Source organism: Stenella coeruleoalba (genome assembly GCF_951394435.1).
Source record: "Stenella coeruleoalba genome assembly, chromosome: 10".
NCBI classification, from domain to species: domain Eukaryota; kingdom Metazoa; phylum Chordata; class Mammalia; order Artiodactyla; family Delphinidae; genus Stenella; species Stenella coeruleoalba.
In genome coordinates this window covers 22,540,401-22,557,928 of record NC_137156.1, presented here as the reverse complement: position 1 = coordinate 22,557,928, position 17,528 = coordinate 22,540,401, and the positions used below count along the sequence as shown (strand labels likewise).

The 17,528-nt window shown below is 44.9% G+C and overlaps 1 pseudogene across 1 annotated transcript; it reads left to right on the top strand.

Annotated features, from left to right (window-relative positions):
• Window positions 1-10,426: 10,426 nt before the first annotated feature.
• LOC307192343 (cysteine-rich protein 1-like) lies at window positions 10,427-12,007 on the top strand (annotated as a pseudogene). The gene is made up of 2 exons: window positions 10,427-10,454; window positions 11,746-12,007. The product of its transcript is annotated as a cysteine-rich protein 1-like (transcript).
• The last annotated feature ends 5,521 nt before the right edge of the window (window positions 12,008-17,528 follow it).

The window sequence follows — 17,528 nt, the reverse complement described above, 5'->3', positions numbered from 1 at the left end:
AGAGGGTAGTTCAGGTCACACAAATTATTTTCCTTGGGACATAGTACTTTGGAATGTAGCAGAAGGGCTTGATGGGTACTTCCCATGTCATCTTAGAAGGTACTTTTAAAATGGATTTAAGGGAGTTCCCTGGCCGTCCAGTGGTTAGGACTCAGAGCTGTCACTGCCATGGCCTGGGTTCAAGGGTTCAATCCCTGTTCAGGGAACTAAGATCCCACATGCTGTGGGGCGTGGCCTCAAAAAAGGAAAAAGTGGATTTAAGGATAATTTAGGAAACAAAAGAATTTTTATGTATTTTTTAAAGTTTTTTTTTTAAATGAGATGTAGTTGGTTTACAATGTTGTGTTAATTTCTGTTATACAGCAAAGAGATTCAGCTATACATGTGTATATACATTCTTTTTCATTTTCTTTTCCATTATAGCTTATTAAGGAAAGATAAAAATTTGTAATGCATCAACCAGAAAGTTTTAAAGCAAACCTGCTTTTTTTTTTCTGCAAGTAAGTTGTTGTGAAAATAATTATATTGCAGTTTGCTACAGTAGTCTCCATCACTGCTAAGTTATACCTCAAAGCAAATGTCAACATAATGGAAAGTCAAATAATATCTTAGTAATGCTATGAAAGTAGATTTCACCTCATGGATCTCATGAAAGGGTCTCAGTGACTTCAAGGGTTCCACAGATCACACTCTGAGAACTGCTGTTCGAATAAACCTGGGAAAATCTCCTAACTGACCCTTGCCTTTGCCTCCTCTTCATTTTGGAGAATCCCTCTCCCTGAGCTGGACTCCCTGCCTCCCCACACTTAGCTGAGGGCCCTGCCCCCGGGGCTCCTCTAGGAGAGAACTTATCCCTTGGAAACTGATCCCAGAGAGTGTCTTCGGTCTGGGAAGGGAGGTAGGGGGACAGGTGTTTCCCGTTTGGACCTGGAAACAGTTTGTGCCTGAAGGTACCATACCCACTCATAACCTAGTTTGGTTTTTTACACACCAGCTAAATATGTATTCATATCCCAGACAGAAATCTGACATCATCTCTAAGAGAAATAATATAGGCCCTTTCATGAGTCCAGTATATCTGACTTGAGGCCCAGAAAACATGAAGAGCAGTCCTGTCCAATAGAATGTTCTGTTGTGAAGGAATTGTTCTATATCTGTACTGTCAAAATCAGGTAGCCACTAGCTACAGGTCGCTCTTTAGCACCTCAGAAGTGGCTACTGTGCTAAACACCTTAATGTTATTTAGTTTAAATAACATTAAATATGTGGCTAGTAGCTAGCCTATTGGGCATTGCATATCTATAGTGTTCTTAATTTCCAGTCTCTTCCCCCAAAAAGATACTGTGTGACTCATAAGTTGATGCATATTAAAATAACCTTCATATGGAAATCATGGATTTGTCTATGTGGGTCTTAGATATATCCTTAAAATGCAGCATGCGCAGAAAGTTTCATTAACATGTATTTTAACAACTAGAGTGTTCAGACATTAAGGACACCGTGGTTTATCACCTTAAGGTCATATGTGTTCAAAACTGCCCATCGCTGGAGCTAATTCTTGTCTTTATAATCTTGAGCTCTTGCTGTTCTTTTCATTAACCTGGTAAATATAAGCAGACACTGAAGTCTTCACTTAGCCCAAGAGAAAGTATTCACTGAACACAGCATATATCAAATACCTTGTAGGACCTGTACATACTTGTGAAATGATAAAGCAGGAGATGTAAACCTTAGAATCCACCAGCTTAGAATTCTTTACTGACTGCTCCTGCTATTCGTTCCCCCCAAATTCAATCAGTTCTGTTTCCCTTCACCCTTGGACCCCTCTCTCCTAGACAAAAAAATACTTGAATTTTTTACATTTGGGGAATGAAGAGTTGTATGACCAAAAGATGAAAAACCACTAAAAAATCATAAATTTTCTCTATGTCAACCAGACATTCACAAAGATACTAACACATGCCCCTATCAAACTCAAAGACAAAAACATTGACAAACAGGTAGCAATGTTTTTCAGCCAAAGACCACCAGGAGAAAATCTGTGGGCAAACAAGTTGGATTTATTACTGGATGCAGTGAGGGAGATGACACACCATCGGGGACCACGGTGTCTTAGTGTGAGGTGTTAGATAGAACACCTATCTAGATAGAACATATACAGGAAGTGGGCTCTGGTTGGGTGATTTTGAGGAGGGTGTATGGAGGAGGGGCTCACTCTACATTGGGTGTTGTCAGGAAGTGGGGGCAATTCTGTGACTGGGCCTGTCAGTGAATCTTCCCTGTAAGGAGGAAAGACTAGAGTGAGGATGCAGCTGTGATTGGAAAGAAGCCGTGGTCGCTGGTATCAGCACAGGGAGAGGTTTGATACATTGTGAGGTGCATAGTGCTGCCTTGTTTGGTCTGTGCTTGGAGAAAATGATGTTGTGGTCTTGTTTTGTCTCACTGTGTCATGGTCTCAGGTGTCCTTGTCTGATGTTGATGTTCTGTGGGGTGATATATGTCCAACAGGAGAAGAACACGGCTGCGTGGTGAGCACCAGCCCAGCTTCTCGCAACGCTGAGGCCTAAGGTAAACGTCAGACCAGCTTCTGATGTTGGAGACTGCTTTGTCCTTCCTGAATTCAGTGTTTAAAATTACTAAATCCCAAACAAAACATAATTAAAGTGTATTAGAAAACAATTTGCAAAATAAGAAATGCAAATGTCAAACAAATATATAACAAATAAATGTAAAGAAAAATGCAAGTCTGGAATAAGAAATGGGAATAAGTTAAAATCTATCATCTTGTCAAAGATAATAGTATGAGGAGAATATTGACAGGAATTTAGGGAGAATATACTGTCATAAAGATTGATGGGATTGAAAACTGGTCCAAAAATTTTAAAGGTCAGTATGCAAAACGTCTCAATTTCATTATATTTACATTAAAAAAATTTATTTATTTTGTATTGGTGTATAGGTAATTTACAATGTTGCGGGGTGTTTTGTTTTTTTAGGTGTACAGCAACTTGACTCACTTATGCATAGACGTATATATGTCCTTTTTTGGGTTCTCTTCCCATATAGGTTATCATAGAGTGTTAAGTAGGGTTCCTTTTGCTATACAGTGGGTCCTTGTTGATTATTTTATAAATAATAGTGTGTATATGTTCATCTCAACCTGCTCATTTTTCCCTGCCCACCACCTTTCCCTTTTGGTAACCGTAAGTTTCTTTTCTAGGTCTGTGAGGCTGTTTCTCTTTTGTAAAGAAGTTCATTTGTATCCATTTTTAGATTCCACCTGTAAGTGATATCATAGGATACTTGTCTTTTCCAGTTTCGCTTCCTTCCTTGTGGTTGGAAATGGCATTATTTCATCTTTTTTATGGCTGAGTAATATTCCATTGTGTATATGTATCCTATCTTCATTATGCATTCATCTGTCCTTATACACTTAGGTTGCTTCCATGTCTTGGCTATTGTACATAGTGCTGCCATGATCGTTGGGGTGCCCGTGTCTTTTAAAACCACGGTTTTCTCCGGATCTAGGCCCAGGATTGGGATAGCTGGGTCACATGGTACTTGTATGTTTACTTTTCTAATCAACCTCCATACTGTTCTCCCTAGTGGATGTACCGATTTACATTCCCACCAACAGTGTAGGAGGGTTGCCTTCAATATGCTTACATTATGACATAGAAGTTTCTCTTTCAGAAATTTATCCTGCGAAGATAATCACACATGTTCTCAAAAATATATATTCAAGGATGTTCTTGAATTGTGGTTTAAAAAAGCAAAGAATGGAAAAAATCTAAATGCTATAGTCATTGTAATGATGGTAACTATGAATAGAGGAACACTAAATAAGACTTAAAGCAATAATGCCATGTGATTTACATAGTGGGTCAAATTTATTCCTCAAAGCAAACCCACGAGGGGACTTCCCTGGTGGTCCAGAGGCTAAGACTCCAAGCTCCCAATGCAGGGGCCCGGGTTCGATCCCTGGTCAGGGAAGTAGATCCCGCATGCCACAATGAAGACCTGGTGCAGCCAATAAATAAATAAATTAATTAATTAAAACAAAAAGCAAACCCATGAGGCACCCAACATGTGATGCCTTTGTATAGACACAGAGAGAGAGACTCAGAGAGAGGAGACACAGAAGTGGAGACTCAGAGAGGTTAAGGAGTGTATATTTCAAGGCCACCTTCAATCAGGATCTGGAGACACTGGAGAAAAAATGAAGAACAACAGTTAGGACCTGGGTGATGTGCGACAGGCACTGTGGTGAGGGAGATGGACAGAAATGACAAAGATAAATGTAAATCACTACTGAGCTAAGTGCTGTGAGGAAGAAGTTCATGATATCATGAAAGTAGATAACCAAGAGACCTGACAGCTCCCCTACCACTGTTAGCAATAATATTTGAAAGATGTAAAAGATATATGGTATCTTAAACAAAAACAGAATTCTATACAATTATATAAAATCATAGAACCAAAAAGAGCTCTTTGGAATTAAAAATAATGTCATAGAAGTGTATAATTCAGTAGATGAATTGAAAAATTACAGTCATACTCACAGTAAGTAATAGGAATAGAAAAGTAATGGCAAGGAGGAGAGAAGACCTATAAGAATATTCCTCTGTCAATCAAGAGATTCCAGCGAGTAAGCAATACAAGTTTCAAAAATAAGGGAGAGTAGGAAATAATAAAAAATTATTTTCAAGGAATCCTCTCGGAGTTTACAGACAAAAATTTACATCTGGAATGGCCTAAGCAAACTCTTACTGCAGTAGATGAAAACAAACCGACACTAAGAAACATCACAGTGAAATTGCAGAAAGGATGGAAAGGAAGAGAGACCTTGAAAACTTCAAGAGGCAAAAAACATGGGCCTGGAGGCTAGAAGACAGTGAAGCAACGCCTTCCGAATTCTAAGGAAAAAAATCAGTATTTCCAACACAGAGTTCTATATTGAGTCAAGATGAGAGTAAGTCCTAGGGTAGCCTAAGACATTTCAGAGTTACAATGTTTTCCCTTCCATGTTCCCTTCTTCAGGTTACTGTTAGACAAAGTGCGGGGGAAATGATGGAGAAAACCAGCAGCAGGGAAACATGGGATCCAGGCAACAGGGAAGCCTTGTAAAATTATACAGTAGGAGAGAGAGGCAGAGGGCTGCCCAGAATGAGGAGAAGGAGATCCGGGACGTCAGCCCTGCCCCAGGGGTGCAGGGAACCAGTCTCCGTGTGGCAGCACGGAGGGCTGTGGGAGAGTCTGTGCAAAGAGGTGAAGTTGGTGGAATATCAGATGTGCTTGAATATACTCAGAAAGGCTTAGATTCTGCACAGAGTTTTAGAATGATTTAAAATGAGTACAATATGGGGCTTCCCTGGTGGTGAAGTGGTTAAGAATCCTCCTGCTAGTGCAGTGGACAAGGGTTTGAGCCCTGGTCCGGGAAGATCCCACGTGCTGCGGAGCAACTAACACCGTGAGCCACAACTACTGAGCCCGCCTGCTGCAACCACTGAAGCCCGCGCACCTAGAGCCCATGCTCCGCAACAAGAGAAGACACCGCAATGAGAAGCCTGCGCACCGCAACAAAGAGTAGCCCTGCTCCCTGCAATTAGAGAAAGCCCGCATGCAGCAATGAAGACCCAAAGCAGGCAAATAAACTAAAAAAAAAAAAAAAAAAAAGAGTACAACCAAAGTAAGATATTATTTATTCCAGCGAAATCTTAAATATCCATTCAAGAAAAGTAATCGTAGTCTATTAAATGCTCACTTGTGACTATCGTTTGCGTCATCATCATAAGGCAAATATTACACACTGAGCTAATCAAAATTACAAAACTGATAGATGTATAATTATAAGTTATAGCTATTTTGGAAAGACAGGGGTGTGTGAAAGAAAAACCAATTAACTAAAGATGATACATAAAACTGAAAGCAAAGGAGTATTAAAGGCATGCATTTTAGAGACATAGAAGAAACAATTAGAGAACCAGCTTAAGAACTAAAAGAGCTTCTCTCTGAGATTCAAGAGAAGGGGGACATGGAAGATTGGGGACAGCGGTCCAGATATCAAGTCTTGTAGAAGTATTTTACTTTTTAAAACTATGTGCAGATATCCATTAGCTAAAAATAAAAAGACAATCTAGTAGATGAGACAATGGCCTTTGGCCTTAGGAATTGTTCTGTTAAGAAGAGTCATAGAAATGGAGCAGTAGTTGGGAGGAAACTGTACACAGAGTGGTGGATGTTTATGGGAGAATTTTGGTTTGATTTATTTATTTTTGTTTGATTAATTTTAATGGGAGGAATTGCAGCATGTTTGTAGGCAGGGATGAAGGAGCAGTAGAGAGTGGGAAACTGATGACACAGGGGAGGATGGAGTCGGATCCTGTACCCACGCTGAGGGGCAGCCTTAGACAGGAGGGGACCATCCATCATCACTCTTGGGAAGGTGAGATACAGGTGCAGATGTGGGAATAGTGGAGGAGGAGGATGTAATTCTCACCCGAGTGATTTTTTTTTCTGAGTGAAAAAAAAAAAGCTCATCCTTAAGAACAGGGAGTGAGGGATGAGTGGTGGGGTATGAGGGGAAAGGAGGAAATGAGAAATCGCCCTCTCAGGGGTGTGAGGGTGAGCTGACTGGGAAATGGCGTCTGCAGAGTGCAGGGTGGGGGCCACTGAGGTCTGGGCTGTTCAGCTTAGAGAAATTTCCAGCTCTTGGGCAACAACAGGAGGATGTATAAGAAACGAAAGAAAAATGCAACAAATATCTGCAAATGTGAGGATTACATTCTTTTTACTTTGTCATTTATCACTTTCGACACTTTATTACTGCTTTACAGTGAACATACATTATATCCTATATTATACGTTACACATATACATCATAATAAGAATTCAAAAGCTTTGTTTAAATTTTTAAAAGGAAGGCAAGTGGGCAGAAAAAGTGAAGAGCTGTGAGCACAGAGCTGGACGTGCTGGGCTCCGTGCCTGAGCTCTGGGCAGTGAACTCACACAGCCTTTTCTCCTTTTCTCAGGACCGTGTTTTCTTTGGAGGCCAAGCAGGATTTTTCCCTTCTTTTTTCAGGGTGGTCACTTATTAGGACCTTGTCACCTCTTTGATGCTTTTAAGATGGTTTTTATATTTTACATGGCATTTTCAGCTATTTTCAGTGAGCAGAATTCTCCCTACAATCCAGCCCATCTTCTCCAGTAATGGAATTTCTGTGGCAGAATAGCTCAGTTAAAAGACTTTGGGTGCCAAAGTAGAGAATATGTGTCCTAATGCATGATCTGAAGAGGATGTGTCAGGTGTTTTACAAGTGCAAGGGATTTTAATGTAATTTTTGAAAGCATATTTACCTACACAGAAGGGGACTGAAAAGGTACTCAAGGGTATACAAAATAAATAATTTATGTTCTCCCTCTCGTCCCCCATTTGCCCAAGTCCTCTACTTGGAAACCACTGTGGTTGGCAATTTCTCATTTTCCTTCTCCCCAAAAATATCTCTGCATTAATGAATACTGTTATGTCAGTGAAAGAGCTCAGGCCACAGACTGGGAGAAATTATTTGCAAATTCACATATCTGATGAAGGACTTGTTTTAGAATATACATAGAACGCTTAAACTCAATAATATGGAAACAATTTAAAAATGAAGGAAAGACTGAACAGACACCTCTTCAAGAAGATCTATCCATGGAACTGCATATGAAAAGATGCTCAACATGATACATTACTAGGAAATGTAAATTTTAAAAAATGATGTATCATCACACCTATTAGAATGGCTAGAATCCAAGAACTGGTGATACCAAGTGCTGTCCAGGATGTGGAGCGACAGAAACCCTCACTCACTGGGGCAGGAATACGAAGCAGCACAGCCCCTAGAAATGATGGTCAGCAGTTTCTTATAAAGCTGCACATAGACCCTCCATCCAGTCTACTGAGCGCTCTAGTCCTCATGCAACTCATCTGAAAACTTATATATGCACAAACCCCTGCACACCAAAGTTTATAGCAGAGCGCCCCTCAAGTGTGGGCTGCACGTAGTGACTTCCTTCTAAAGGCTACAGTACGGAAAGTTGGGAATTAAAAATAAAAGTTCACAAGGAGAAACCTGGGAAATGTACCTTAGCTGGGTGATAAGGTGAACTTATTACTGATTATCAAGTGGAGAGTATACACCCTTGTTGTGTGGAGAATGTCACTTCATCTCTGTCGTCTTCTTCCCCAAAATACTTTGCCCCAGTCAACCAACCGGAATAGAGGGACATTCTACAGTATCCCTGAGCAATACTCGAAAACATCAAGGTCATCAAACACAAGGGACCTCTGAGAGACTGTCACAGCCACAGGAGCCTGAAGGAGACATGATTGGGACTTAACACAATGTGTCTTTGATAGGATCGTAGATCAGGAAAAGGAAAAACGAATGAAGTCCAAATAAATTCTGGAGTTTAGTAATAATGTATCAACATTGCTTCATTAGCTGTGACAAATGTATGATGGTGATATAAGATATTACCACAGGGAGACTGAGCGTGGGATTTACAGGAACTCTCTACTAACTCTGCTACTGTCTTTGTGAATCTCAAACTACACTAAAATGAAAAAAAAAAAAATATCTGCCAGAAACGAACAGGGAGTGAAATAAGAATCGACTTTGAGTTTTCCAGAGTGTTTTCATCAATGAGCTGGAGAGATGGGTTGTGGAGAGGAAAGATGGAAACCTCAGACACAAGGCAGCGCTCCAGGGCTCTCCTCCCCTCTAATCCCCGCCGCATCCCCGAGCCCGACCCCAGAGCTGCTCAGGCAGCATCTTCATCCCCCCATTGCTGACCAGCCTCCAGGGCAGCCATCTCTGTCGGACTCAGACCGCAGCCCATCCTCTCCCTTCCCTGTGCTGAATAGGAGAGGGCGGAGTGGTGGCGCCCCCGTGTGGCCACAGTTGCTGATGACAGGAGACCTGAGCTCCCCTTTGACCCCCTTACAAAAGACCTGCCCAGGGTTTCCTTGGGCTCCTAGCAGCGGGTCAGTGCTGCGCACAGAAGTTGGAGTTCATCCAGTGTCAAGTTCAAAGTCTGAACTGTTACTCAGAATACATGCTGACACGGACCTTTTCCTCCCCAACAAACCACCAAGGACTAAGGCCTCAGGGAGGATTAGATTTCAAGGCCATTAACAGTTGGTTCCCAAATCCAGGGTGGACCCCACAAACATACTGGGTGTCCTCAGTCTCCACGGGTGGGACCTTGAACCCCAAGTCCTTGTCACTTCTTGCAGCTGCTGACAGGGTTATAGACTCTTCCTCTAGGGAATCAACTCTGGAACCTCCATCCCTAGAATGGAGTAGAAGGGGGGGGAGGGGGAGGGGGAGGGGGAGCCGGAGGGGAAGGAGATCCCCTAAGATATCTGCCTATGAAGATGGGGAGGCTCCTGGAGAAGTGAGGAGAGGAAGGAAACAGTGACATTAGGGGATGGAGGCCAACAGGAGTGGAGGGGGAGGAACGAGAAAGGAGAGGGGCAGGGCAGCTCACTCAGTGGACACGTGTGTGCGGGGAGGGTGGGGTCTGTGTGGGGAGAGGCTCAGGGGCTTCTGGCCTGGGTGCTGGTAGAGGCTCTGTTTTTCACCTGGATGATAAGTACACAGGTGTCAGCTCTGTATTTTGCTGGTAAACTGTGCTTATGTTTTCGGTGTTTTCCTGTCCTTACAGGTATGGTATAACTCAAATACACCTGGAAGAAAGAGAAAAGAGAAAAGGAGAGCGGGGAGGTGGTTAAAGGAATTCCTCTCTTCCAGAGAAATAGCCTCACCCCCAGTCCTCACTCCACCCACACACACATGGTGCTGGGGGCAGCAGGGAGACTCAAGGAAGGGAGAGTCCATCCCAGCTCACAGCCCGGGGATACCTGGACATCGTCTCCCTGTGAGCTGAGAGAGCGGTGACCACCGTGCCAAAAAGACTGGCTAAAGACCTTTGGAAAAAGACCTGCCCAGCTGGTGGAAGTGGAGAGCAGAGGACAGGAGAGCAGAGGACAGGACATGGAGTGGAGCCTGGAGACCACAGTGGGACAAGGAGATCAGCTATGAGTCTGGGCCCGGGGGTCCCCCTAACATTTCCCTGAGACAGAAAAACGACCTCCCCCCTCCCCAGACCTACAGGGCCCAGGCGTCCCAACACCGCACCCAAGGACACCAAGCATGGCCCCTCCTGTCCAGGCATGAAATCCGCCACCGTTTGAAGCCTCAAGGGTCCTCTCCGCTCCTCCCCAGTCCCGAGAGCCCAGGACACCCCAGTGTCCTGTCTCTTCTTCCCCTCCGTGGACCTAATAATAGACAGGGACCTGCTGCCTGGATCCCTCCAGCCACTTCCCAACCTGAACTTAAAGGCCCTGTGGTCCTGGACTCAGATCTAATTTCTGGCGCTGATGTTGACCCTGGACTTCGGGGTCAGAGGTCAGGGGAGGCTCCCCAGGGCCCCACAGGCTGCAGCTGAGCCAGGCTTCCAGCTGAACAGAATCAGCTGATTCTGGACATAAAACTGCGACCTGGAGGAGACACATCAGCTACACGGAGGAGTGAAAAGCTGCCTTTGTCTCTCCCCGCTTCCATCCACAACCAGGAAACATCCACGACACACCACAGGTGACTCTGCCCAACACACCAGGACTCCGGAGAATGCCACCCAGTGTGCATGGAAAGGTGGGTGGACTGGGACACAGAGACGAGGCTGAACCGAGGGAAGAGCAGAGGCGGAGCCTGCGATCCTGTTCTCCACCTGCGGCCACTGAGCTGGAAGCCCCAGAACACCCAGTAGCAGCCGCAACAGGACACAGGAATCCAGCCTTCCAGCCTCAGCAGTGCCCAGGGCCCCAGGTAACTAGGCAGCAGCAGAAGTGGGTCCTGGGGCCCCAGCCACCAGCCCCTGAGACGCCCATGACTTTGGCCCCTCCAGCCACCCACTGGCAGCAGCAGAGCCGGAGAACCTTACAGCACGGGACATGGCAGAGGTGCCTGCACCACCCCAGCTACCCACGCCCCCCTCTTCCCCCGTGGTTCAGGGGATCCCGGACACGAGGGAAGAGCCCACTATCCCAGGTCACCAGGCAGCGATGCCAGTGGCACAGGCAGCAACAAGGCAGCAAAATCTCTGGAGGCACAAGAAGCAATAAGAGGGCACGGGACCACACCCCTGATGGGGGTGGAAAGTGCCAACTCTCCCAAGCAGGTAACGCAGGTAGGAGAACCCCAAACCTGTGCTCTAGCGCCACCTCCTGGAAGAGAAGAGAAAAGCCTCTGCTCTCTAATTTGTTGAATGGTTAGAATGAAGCAGAAAAGTGCTCCCCACTTTACCAGTGCTGGCAGAGGAACAGCACAGCAAGCACACGAAGAACCACAGTAACACTGCATCACGAAAAGTAAAGGACAGTTCTCCAGAAAGCAAACTTAAGGTCATGGAATACTGTGACATAACTGATAGAGATTTCAAAACAGCTCATGAGGAAACGCCACAAGCCACAAGAAAATTCAGAAAGGCGGTATAACGAGCTCAGGAATACTATGAATGAACAGAAGGAATACTTTACCAAAGAGATTGAAAGTCTAAGCAAAACTATATAATTTCAGTGTACTTATGTGGCGCACTTTCTTTAAATTGATACCTAAATATTTTATCCTGATGCTATTATAAATTGAATTTAAACGTATTCATTTTCCGAGTCCCGCGCTCCGGTGTGCTCCCGCCCAGCCACCCGCCCCGGACCCGGCGCCACCGTGCCCAAGTGCCCCAAGTGTGACAAGGAGGTGTACTTGGCTGAGCGGGTGACGTCCTGGGGAAGGACTGTCATGGCCTTGCCTGAAGTGTGAGAAATGTGGAAAGACGCTGACCTCAGGGGGAGGGGACACACTGAGCATGAAGGCAAGCCCTATTGCAACCAACCCTGCTACTGGGCCATGTTCGGACCCAGAGGCTTTGGGCGCCTGGAGCGGAGAGTCACACTTTCAAGTAAACCCAGGTTTTGGAGACCCCATCCCCGGCTGCCCCCGGGGCCGCGGCCCTCTAGGCCGATGGCGGGCCTTCTCCACAGGCACCTGGGGCTGTCCTGTAGACCCCCATGCCCTCAATAAACCCGTACACTTGGAAGAAAACAAAAGAAAACACATTCATTCATTTTCCTAATTTTATATTTCTGGCACAGAACTCTTAAAATCCTTCGAATTTCCTAAGTGATGAGAGCCACAGATGTGTGTTTTGTTATGTTAAAGGTTGGGTTTTGGACTGAACCTAAGGATGGGGGCTGGTTACCAGGAGAAGCAACCATGTTAATAGGCAGTTGGAATTTCCGGTACCACCGCATCCCCCACGTCCTGGGGTCGGAGAGGGGCCGGAGGTTTCACCTACTGCAATGGCCCATGATGTAATCAATCGTGCCTGTTTAATGAAGCCTCCATAACACCCCAAAATGATGAGGTTCAGAGAGCCTCGACGCTGGTGAATACACGGAGATTTGGGGAGAGTGTCCCAATCTGAGAGGACACGGAAGCTCTGCGCCCTTCCCACACACTTGCCCTTTGTGTCTCCTCCGTCTGGCTGTTCCAGAGTTACATCCAGTAGTCTAGTAAGGAAAGTGTTCCTGTGAGTTCCATGAGCCGCTCTAGCAAATTAATCAAACCCGAGTGGGGGATCATTAGAACATCCAATCTGTAGCCAGTCGGTCAGAAACACAGGTGACAACCTGGACTCGAGATTGGCATCTTAAGGAGGGGGCGGGCGTGCAGGACTGAGCACTAACCTGTGGGGTCTGACGGTGCCCGCGGTAGAGTCAGAGTTGAGTGAATGGGGTCGCAGGGGAAATCCAAAGATGGGAATATTGTAATCTGATGATCGCAATATTAATGGTAAGGAAAGAAGGACGGGAGAGTGGGAGAAAAAGCCTGGGTTTTGCCTGTGATCATCTGTCTCCTGCTACACAGAATGGCCAGCCTGGGAGAGATGGGAGAGCTCCAGAAAAGAGAAGGAAACAATAGTTTTACCCACTGTCATCTTACACCTTCCCCCAAGGAGCTGAAATAGACACTGTTTGATTTCACCCCTCTCTTCCTAGAGTTTTAGACAAAGGTTCAACTAAGTAATTGGTGTCGACCTGTGCAGGTGTACCGCGTCTTATTGCATTTTGAAGATACTGCATTTTTTACTAATTGAAGGTTTGTGCCATCCCTGAAGTGAGCAAGTCACCAGCGCCACTTTTCCAACAGCATTTGCTCACTTCATGTCTCTGTGTGTTGGGCTGCACCCCGCAGGCCTACAAGGCCTGTGCTTGCCCAGCTTCAAGACAGAAGAAAGGCTCGGAGTCAGCAACAGAGGCGTCAGTGGTGTAATGGATGGGGAAGCTTACACATCTGAAGCAAGATCCTGGAGCGACACCCCACCGTGTGCGGGGGGCCAGGGGGTATATTACCAGTTATAAGGGAATTGACATCAGGTGGACACCAGGGAAACCAGTAGAGGGCCCACCCCTCACATCCTCCCTGATAAGAACAATCACTAGCTAGGGCTAGGGGCAAGTATGTAGCGGGTCAGTCATGTGTAGGTGGAGCAGGCCTTGGTCGGACAGGGGATGTACAAGAGAACAAGAGAACAGCCGTCCTGAGTGGCCTGACCATACACTGTATCAGAGTTTGGTAATTCTCACAATATTTCAAACTTTTCATTATTATTATATTTATTATGCTGGCCTGTGATCAGTGATCTTTGATGTTATTATTGTAATTGTTTGAGGGCACCAGGAACCACTCCCATAGAAGACAATAAACTTATGGATAAATCTGTGTGTGTTCTGACTGCTCCACCAACCAGACGTTCCCTCATCTCTCTCCCTCTCCTCAGGCCCCCCGATTCCCTGAGACACAACAACATTGAAATTAAGCCAATTAAAAACCGTGCAATGGCTTCTAAATGATCAAGTGAAAGGAGAGTAGCATATGTTTCACTTTAAATCAAAAGCTAGAAATGATTAAGCTTAGTGAGGAAGGCATGTCAAAAGCCTAGATAGGCTGAACGCTAGGCCTCTTGCACCAAACAGTTAGGCAAGTTGTGAAAGCAAAGGAGCAGTTCTTGAAGAAAATAAATAGTGCTACTCCAGTGAGCACACGAATGGTGAGAATGCAAAACAGCCTTATCGCTGATATGGAGAATGTTTTAGTGCTCTGAATAGAAGATCAAACCACCCACAGCATTCTCTTCAGCCAAATTCCAAACCACAGCAAGGCCCTAACTCTCTTCAATTCTATGAAGGCCAAGAAGGTGAGGAGCTGCAGAAGAAAAGTTTAAAGCTAGCAGAGGTTGGTTCATGAGGTTTAAGGAAAGAAGCCGCCTCTGTAACATGGAAATGCGAGGTGAAGCAGCACTGCTGACGTAGAAGCTGCAGCAAGTTATCCAGAAGTTCTAGCTAAGACCATTAATGAAGGCGGCCACACTAAATAACAAATTTTCTGTATAGATGAAACAGCCTTCTATTGGAAGAAGGTGCCATCTAGGACTTCCATAGCTAGAGAGGAGAAGTCAATGCCTGGCTTCAAAACTTCAAAGGCCAGGCTGACTCTCTTGTTAGGGGCTAATGCAGCTGGTGACTTAAACTTGAAGCCAGTGCGTATTTTCCATTCCTCAAATCCCAGGCCCTTTAACGTTTATGCTAAATCTACTCTGCCTGTGATCTGTAAATAGAACAACAAAGCCTAGATGAGAGTACATCTGTTTACAACATGGTGGACTAAATGTTTTCAGCCCACTATGGAAACTTACTGCTCAGAAAAAGATTCCTTTCAAAATATTACTGCTCATTGATGATGCACTTGGTCCCCCAAGAGCTCTGATAGAGATACACAATGAGACTTTCCCTTCTCTCCTGCTTGACCTGGTTGCTCATGGACCAATGACATGGTCTTAGGTATGTTGGGCCATGCTGATAAGGGCAACATCCCAGGGACAGCAGAAAACAAAGGTCAAGGAGACCTGGATGCTTGGACATCCTTGTGGTTCAGAACCACCCTAGCAGCCCTGGAACTGCCTGCCTCACTGTCATGGGAGCCACACACTAGCTTTCATCCTGTGAGACCACTGTTATTTGGGTTTCTGCTGCACATACTGAATTAATACATATCGAGAGAGTAGGACTTCCCAGGAGTGTGTGGCCATGGTGGTCTGTTCTGGAGATGAGCAGAGATATATTTCGTGTCACCTCTGTGGGCTCTTGGGACATTACTGTGAGTTAGAGAAAGGGAGAACTGGGCCAGAGCGGGCAGCACAGGGAGATTGGAGATTGTTACCCTCCTCATCTTTCTAGCCATGGGGTCTGGCCTAGGGAAGTGTTTGGGTCACCGGGTGTTAGATTTGGCAGTTCTTGTTTCTTCACTTCCTGTCCTCCTTGCGGACCAGACCTCCTGCTCATCCTACCTAGGAGCAGAATCACTGCTGGTCCCCTCCTCATCACCCTGTCTGATGACAGGGATTGTGGAGGTGGAAATCTAGAGGATTAACCCCTCAGGTAGAAAAGGAGTGCAGGGTCATTCCGCCTCAGATTCCATGAGGAGTGTGTGCTTCCCCCAACTGGTTTGAACAGCTGACTTTTGGATAGTTGACCTCCGGTCCCTCATATCCTGTGCCCTGGTGATCATAAAATTCTATCACTTCACTGTATTCTCTTTATTACAAATGAGTCACTAGGTCCAACTTATACTCCAAAGGTGGGAATTACACAAGTGCATGAACGCCAGGAGATGGGAATCACATCTTAGAAGTGTGCGCACCACAAGGGGGACTCTGGCAACCACCTGAAAGTATGGCATCTCACAGGGCTGTAGCCAGGAGTCCAGAGATCAGAGCTGAGGTCCAAGGGATTTTGTATTCATCCCACAGGAATACAGGACAAAATTATGATGCCAGAAAGGTAGCCCAGTCTTCTAGGTAATTTGGGGAATGGAAGAGGCAAAAGGCTAGGTAGAAATATAAAGGAGAGGAAATAAAAGGACACCCAGCAGTTCTAATAGTTAATGTTCTCACTTATTTTCTTATGGTTCTGAGAATTTGCAAAAGTCATTTTGTTTAATAGTTACATGGTTTAATAATCAGCATGACCTTAGATGACTTAGGAAATGTAATGAACCGAGGGATGAGGAAATCACATGACCCAGGCCTGACAAGTCAGGTTACCACGTTGTACCACATCCACCTAGCAACAGGGACTGGTCCAAGGGTAGTCTTTCCTCTCCAGTACTTTATGCATGCTCAATGTGAGAAAGATGTTTATCTTTCTGCTAAAGTTGTGAAAGTGGGTAATGTGAGGGGCTTAGAGATCATATTGTCTGTCTTCCCCAGGAACAGTGAAAGAGAAGAGAAATTGAGGTCTGATGACAAGTTTGAGTCTCCGGGTCCAATCATGTATCTAACTGGCCTCACCCCGGCCTTCCCCGGTAAATCAACATGTTAAACCTCTTTTGCCAAAGCTAGATTCATTCCAGTTTTGTTAACTTGCAACTGAAAGAGTCCTCTCACAAGAAGGCAGACTTTTCTGTGATGCTGGATATTTAGGTAACACTCGTTCACATATTATTAAGACTTTATTTTTGTAGAGTAGTTTTAAGTGCACAGCAAGATTGAGGGGGATATACAGAGATTTCCCATATACTCCCTGCCCCCATACATGCATAGCATGCCCCATTATCAATGTCCCCTGAAGAGTGGTGCGTTTGTTACCACTGATGGACCTACACTGACACAGCATCATCACCCACAGTCCATAGTTTATATTATGATTCACTCTTGGAACTCTACATTCTGTGGGTTTGGACAAATGTATAGGAACATGTGTCCATTATTATAGTGTCAGACAGAGTGTTTCACTACCCTAAAAATCCTCTATTTTCTGCCTACTTATTCCTCCCCTCACTCCCCAACCCCTGGCAACACATCTTTTTACTGTCTCCAGAGTTTTGCCTTTTCCAGAATGTCATATGCTTGGAATCATACAGTATATAGACTTTTCAGATTGGCTTCTTTCACATGGTAGTATGCATTTAAGGTTCCTCCAAGTCTTGCTAGTTCGTTTCTTTTTGACACTGCATAATATCCCATTGTCTGGATGTACCACAGTTTATTTATCCCTTCACCTACTGATGGATGTCTGAGTTGCTTCCGAGTTTTGACAATTATGAATAAAAGTTCTATAAATATTCATATGCAGATTTTTGTGTAGACAGGTTTTTAACTCCTTTAGGTAAATACCGAGGAACACAACCGCTGGATTGTCTGCTGGATTGTCTGGTAAGAGTACATGTATTTAGTTTTGTAAAAAACTGCCAAACCGTCTTCCAAAGTAGCTGTACCATTTTGCCTTCCCACCAGCAATGAATGAGAGTTCTTGTTATTCCACATCCTCTCCAGCATTTGGTCTTCTTAGTGTTCTGGATTTTGGCCATTCCAATGCGTGCGTAGTAGTATCTCATTGTTTTAATATGCATTTCCATGATGACATA